Raw genomic sequence first — 5,751 nt, forward strand, 5'->3', positions numbered from 1 at the left:
ATATCAATTTCTCACCACAAATTTGCCAGGTGACATTCAACAAATAAAATACCAGTTGAACAACACATATGGCAGAGGCAATCTGAAGAATACAATGTACCATAAATTCTTTAGTTCATGGAAACTGGATGGAGAAACCAGTACCAGTTTTTGTGATATTCACAGGGCCAAAGTCCTCCAGGTCAGAATCAGAACCCATGTAATTGTAATCATCCTCCCCCCAATATAACATGCAGTCATTAGGGCAAGCAGGTATCTTGGTATAATTAAGCCCTAGTTTGTTTATGGTTTTCTTGGCCTCATAGAATGTATTTGAAATCTTCGCATTTCCAAAAGCATCTTTTATTAACTTGAGAATTTCGGTCATGGCTTTGTCGCTTATTCTGTATAAGCACTTTATGTGATACAGATCAAAAAAGACAGTTTTGAATACTTTGTGCACCCTTCATACAATTGTTCACTACCATCTTTCAACAACTTGTAAAATTCTACATTTTCTCCATTGTGCTCTTCATTTTCTGCATCTTCTATGTTGTCTTCATCTCCATCTCCATCTTCTATGTTGTCTTCATCTCCATCTCCATCTTCATTCAAGTCAGGTCCAGCAACTCCAAACGCGTCATTGAACATTGTTATCATTGGATGTTGAGATGTCGAATCATCTTGTACAATTTGACTAGTTTGATGCGCTTGTGACCCAACTCCAACTGCTTCTTCACCATGCCAATACCAAACTTTGTAGTTTTCTGGAAACGGCTTGACTATTAAATGTTCAAAAACTTTCTCTCTTGTTTGCCACTTGCCAAAACCACACACCGGATAAGGGCATTTAATCTGATGACCCCCGAGAGATCGATGCTCAAAGGCAAAATCCAAAAACTTGTTTAGACCATCTTTATACTCGTGCGTGTTTCATGGTTTTCCAATCCATGACTTATCAATTGACATGACTAAGAGGGACTACAAATAGGAATATTAAAAAATCTATTCATTAAAAATCTTTCTCTCTCTCTCTCATATTAACTAGGCAACTAACTAGTATATATCAGCAGGCGCTACTATAAAAAGAAATTCTTATATGCAAATTAGATATCAAACAAATACTTAAATAGTATTCTAAAAAATATTATAAAAAAATTATAATTATCTCTTTCAAATGATAATTTTGTGGTTGTAATTGTGGCTTTGTGAACTTTTCCTTCTCAGGTAGTTGTATATATGCAAATTAATTTTTTTCTACATGATATAAAGAAACAAAAAAAATAAATAAAGCAAATATATTATTTAGATGAAACGATCAGTAATTAAATTCAACTTTATATGTTATTGGGATCGATTAATTAAGCCCAAAGATATATAATGTGTTGGATATGATTGAAAATTAATTAAGCCCAAACATGATATTCCAACTTATTTGAATTTTGAAACTCAAATTAATAGCATCTATTTTTTTTCATATTATTTATCTATATCTCAATTTAACCCAAATGAGTTAAAATTACAAAATCAGAGTTCTGATTCCATGCTAAGTAGGAGTAAGTAGCAAGAATGTGTGTGCATCCGACAAAATGCATGACTAATTTTTAATATGTACATAATATTTTTAAAAAATAAAATTAATAAGAACACAAGCTATGAAGCTAATTATAAGGTTATATTAATGGAACAAATAACAATGGTAATTATATCCCTGACGGTTACAAGAGGACTGCTCACATAGGCAATAGACCCCTGCTTTTTTCATCAGGTTTCTCACTCCAATATTTTGATTTTCAAATATGAATTTTTTTTAAAAAGAAAGAAATGTCCCACGGTTTATTGAACCTGGAGTCATAAAGAAAGAACAGAGGTTCACCCAATAACTTTGGATTCATATATCTCTGAAGGTAACGAGAGGCCTGTTCACAGAGGCAACAGGCCACTACTTTTTCATCAGGTTCATAAATTCAAACGAATAAATAAATAAATAAGATCTACTTCAAATCCTAAACAAAAGTAACAGAGAAGAATATATCTGTACCTTCTAAGCTATGTTATTATTTTGGTCCCAATTTCAGTTATTCATTTATTTTAAAAGAAACAAAAATATATTACCTTTAATATAATAAGAAACAAGAGCAGGTGATTAATTAAGCAACTGAAAATACATTCTGGACATTTGTTCTAATTTAGTACTAGTTATTTTACATTTCAGGCTGATATTGTAAATGGGGACCAAGTTCAGCAAGAAGGAAAAACTTGAAATAATAATGTATAATTTATAATCACCGGATAATTATAATTAATCCAAAAGGGAATGAAGGAATAGTGAATGGTAAAAATTAATTAGTTAATGATGTTTTGATCATGTGGACTACTGCTGCTTAAGTAAACAGCTATATATATATATAGTTAGTATCCAATTGAATATTGATTGATGATGATGTATTATTATTGTAGCAAGAAATTAAAAGTGGTGAATAAGAGATATCTATATACCCTACTATGCATGCACATACTAAACTTCCACCTGTTCACCAACAGAGACAAAACTCAACTTATTGCCAATGAAAGATATAGTTCAAGGTTTAGTATAGTTTCAATGAGTTCATTTCTTAAATTTTATAATCCACTATTGTCTATGGAGATGTAAGGTTTACATTGCAAATGAATGTCTTACCTTTCCAGACCTTTGATCAGGAACTCTGAAGTTAAAGATGGTTTTGAGACCAGGAGCAGGTTCATTAACAATGATGGTTTTGAAGAGCTGAAACGCAAAAGCATGATTAACATTAGTAAAGCATACATAACAGGTAAGTCCTGAACTGAGTTTCAAGAAAATTGACAATAGCAGCTACGAGCACACTATAATTAAAGTTTATATTTCCCAATATCAACCTCCCGAAAAATGCATTAATATTGTCCAAAAAGGGCACCCAATTAAAATACAGTGTCAAAATGGTAAACATAACACTAAGATAAATAATACCCCTTGAATACCCTTGGGTATTTCATTGCCCCAGTGCTTGTACTTGAATCAAATTTTAACAATAGGGAGTATTTGACATACTTGCTACAGGAAAATTTCAATAGTTATGTAGACAGAAACATAGTATATTATATGGCTGTCAGAGTCGACTCAAGCCATCTCAGATCATGGAAACTGAAATCAAAATCAGACTATCAGTGGGAGGAAAATAAAAGTATTTTTCATTTAACAGGGTAATAACTTACAACTAATAACATGTACTATAATCAAAATCCAAAGAAAAGAAGGCAAGGAATCAGCTCATGTGATTAAAGTGACTCAATTCTTTACTAACCGCGGAAATGATTAACTAAAGTGATAAATATTATGAACAGAATCACAGAACATAGCCCTACTTCTCTAAGCTTATTCAGTCTGAACTCATTCATCAATTCACTATATTAAGAAATAGCAGGATGAATTAACTAGAAAATCCAAAACAATAATAAGAGTGGCAGCAATTGAACCATTGACACATGCATCGAAGTAAATACATAAGGAAAGAGAAAGTGAAGTTACTGTAAGGAGAAATGAGGAGATGAAAAGAGAGGTTGGTTTTTTAGGTCCAATATAGTGCTATTCCAAGATCTGAGATCATTGACTGGTTGAACACAAGACCCGATCGGCGTCAATCACCCTCACACCAACGTCAATGGAATGCTTCAACACAAAGAAAACGATCACGGAGCTGCAGAGAAACAAAATCCCCCAAAAATCAGCAACAAAAAACGAAGAAATCAGTAACCGGCGGAGAGGGAGAGGTACCTAGAGAACTTGAGACGGAGCTGCAGAGAAACAAATCAGTAACTGGCGGAGAGGGAAAGGTACCGGCGGAGAGAGGAGAAGCCCGAGAGGGAAGAACGGCGTTGTCGGAGCACGGAGGAGACGAAGGAGAGAGAAGGGAGATCGAGAGCGCCGTTACTGTGTTTCGTTTAATGAGGCTAGGGTTGCAATTCTTTTGTTTTATATACGTGTGAAAACGGCGGTTCAAAACCGCCATAATCACCAGAACCGCCACAATACACAAAGTTAATTATGGCAGCAACCAAACATGCCATAAAAACTGGGTATTACGGCGGTTCTAAGAACCGCCGTAATGTCAATGCCATTTTAAACTCTTTTTTTTGTAGTGTTGGACTTTACTTTGGGGCATTTTGTCCCTTTTTTATTACTTTTTTTTCTTTATTTCTTTCTTTTTCTATTTTTTTCTTTTCTTTTCCATATTATTTTTCTTTTTCTTTTCTTTTTCTTTTGTTTTTCTCAATTTTTTCTTTCTATATACAAGAGCATCAATGCATAAGGTTTTACATTTGATCAATACATGAGTATGTACCTAATTCCCAATATTTTCAATAACAATACAAAATTACCCTTTTATTCACCCAATGTCCCAAGATTCCCACACTTAAATGATACTCACACACACTAGTCTAAGCTAATCAAAGATCCAAATAAGGACATTTATTATTTTTTGCTTTAGGGCTTGTAATGTGCTAAAATAAGAACAAGTGGGTTAAGTGTAGGCTCAAAGTTGGCTAACAATGGAAGATAAAAGGTAGGCTATTTGGGTAAGTGAGCTAATGAAATGATGGCCTCAATCATATAAATGCATGAATACACAAAATAATGGACATAAAGAATCAAGCGAATCAAAGATCACAATCATAGAAAGAGAATAATGCACACAAGAAGGAAAATATAAGTGGTTATAAGATGTAACCACACCATTAGACTCAAATCTCACTAGCTTGTGTTCTTAGCTCAAAAACATGATCCGCAATATATATAATTCAAGCAAGTTCTATGAAAAGTTTTCACTCAAATCAATTGTTGCCCTATAGATAGAAATCCTTCAAAAATTTCATTATTTTGACTATGCTTATTGTGTATACATATGCAAAAAAAAATAAGAAAATGCAAGTAAAAATCTTAAAATCCTAGAATGAAATGCAAAAGTGTTGGAACTAGAAACTTGTCACCCAAAATCGTCGACCGGTCTGACGACCTCCCCACACTTAAAAGTTTGCACCGTCCTTGGTGCATTCAAAGATGAGCAAGGGAGTACAGCGACACTACGGATATCTACCTTCAGCTGGTAGATCAATCGGCTGCTGCACATTCTTTCTTCCGCTTCTATTTTTGTTTGCGGTGCATCATTCATGAAAAAAACAAAAATATAACACCATAAGATGAGAAGATATGAAAGCAAGGAAGCATACATTGTTGGAATGAGGTAAATCACTAGAATTGAGTGAGTGAAGTAGTGTGACATGAATGTGTGTGAATTCTAAATTGTGCGGTTTAGAATGCACGTTAACATAAAAAGTGATGTCACAAAAGAAGTATACCCCTCACTTATCCTAGTGTGCTTGAGATGCTTTAAGTGAACTTGTAAGGTGAGTGATGAGCGGATAATTTATACGCTTTTTGGCATTGTTTTTAGGTAGTTTTTAGTAAGTTCAAGCTACTTTTAGGGATGTTTTCATTAGTTTTTATGTTAAATTCACATTTCTGGACTTTACTATGAGTTTGTGTGTTTTTCTGTGATTTCAGGTAATTTCTGGCTGAAATTGAGGGACTTGAGCAAAACTCTGAAAAAGGCTGACAAAAGGACTGCTGATGCTGTTGGAATCTGACCTCCCTGCACTCAAAATAAATTTTCTGGAGCTACAGAACTCCAAATGGCGCGCTCTCAATGGCGTTGGAAATTAGATATCCAGAGCTTTCCAGCAATATATAATAGT

General features: G+C 33.9%; 1 non-coding gene across 1 annotated transcript; it reads right to left on the reverse strand.

Annotated features, from left to right (window-relative positions):
• Positions 1-1,801: 1,801 nt before the first annotated feature.
• Positions 1,802-1,931, reverse strand: LOC127743768 (small nucleolar RNA snoR74). The gene has a single exon (XR_008005135.1). It is a non-coding gene; the product is annotated as a small nucleolar RNA snoR74 (small nucleolar RNA).
• Positions 1,932-5,751: the final 3,820 nt, after the last annotated feature.

This window comes from Arachis duranensis, unplaced genomic scaffold, assembly GCF_000817695.3.
Source record: "Arachis duranensis cultivar V14167 unplaced genomic scaffold, aradu.V14167.gnm2.J7QH unplaced_Scaffold_11114, whole genome shotgun sequence".
NCBI classification, from domain to species: Eukaryota; Viridiplantae; Streptophyta; class Magnoliopsida; order Fabales; family Fabaceae; genus Arachis; species Arachis duranensis.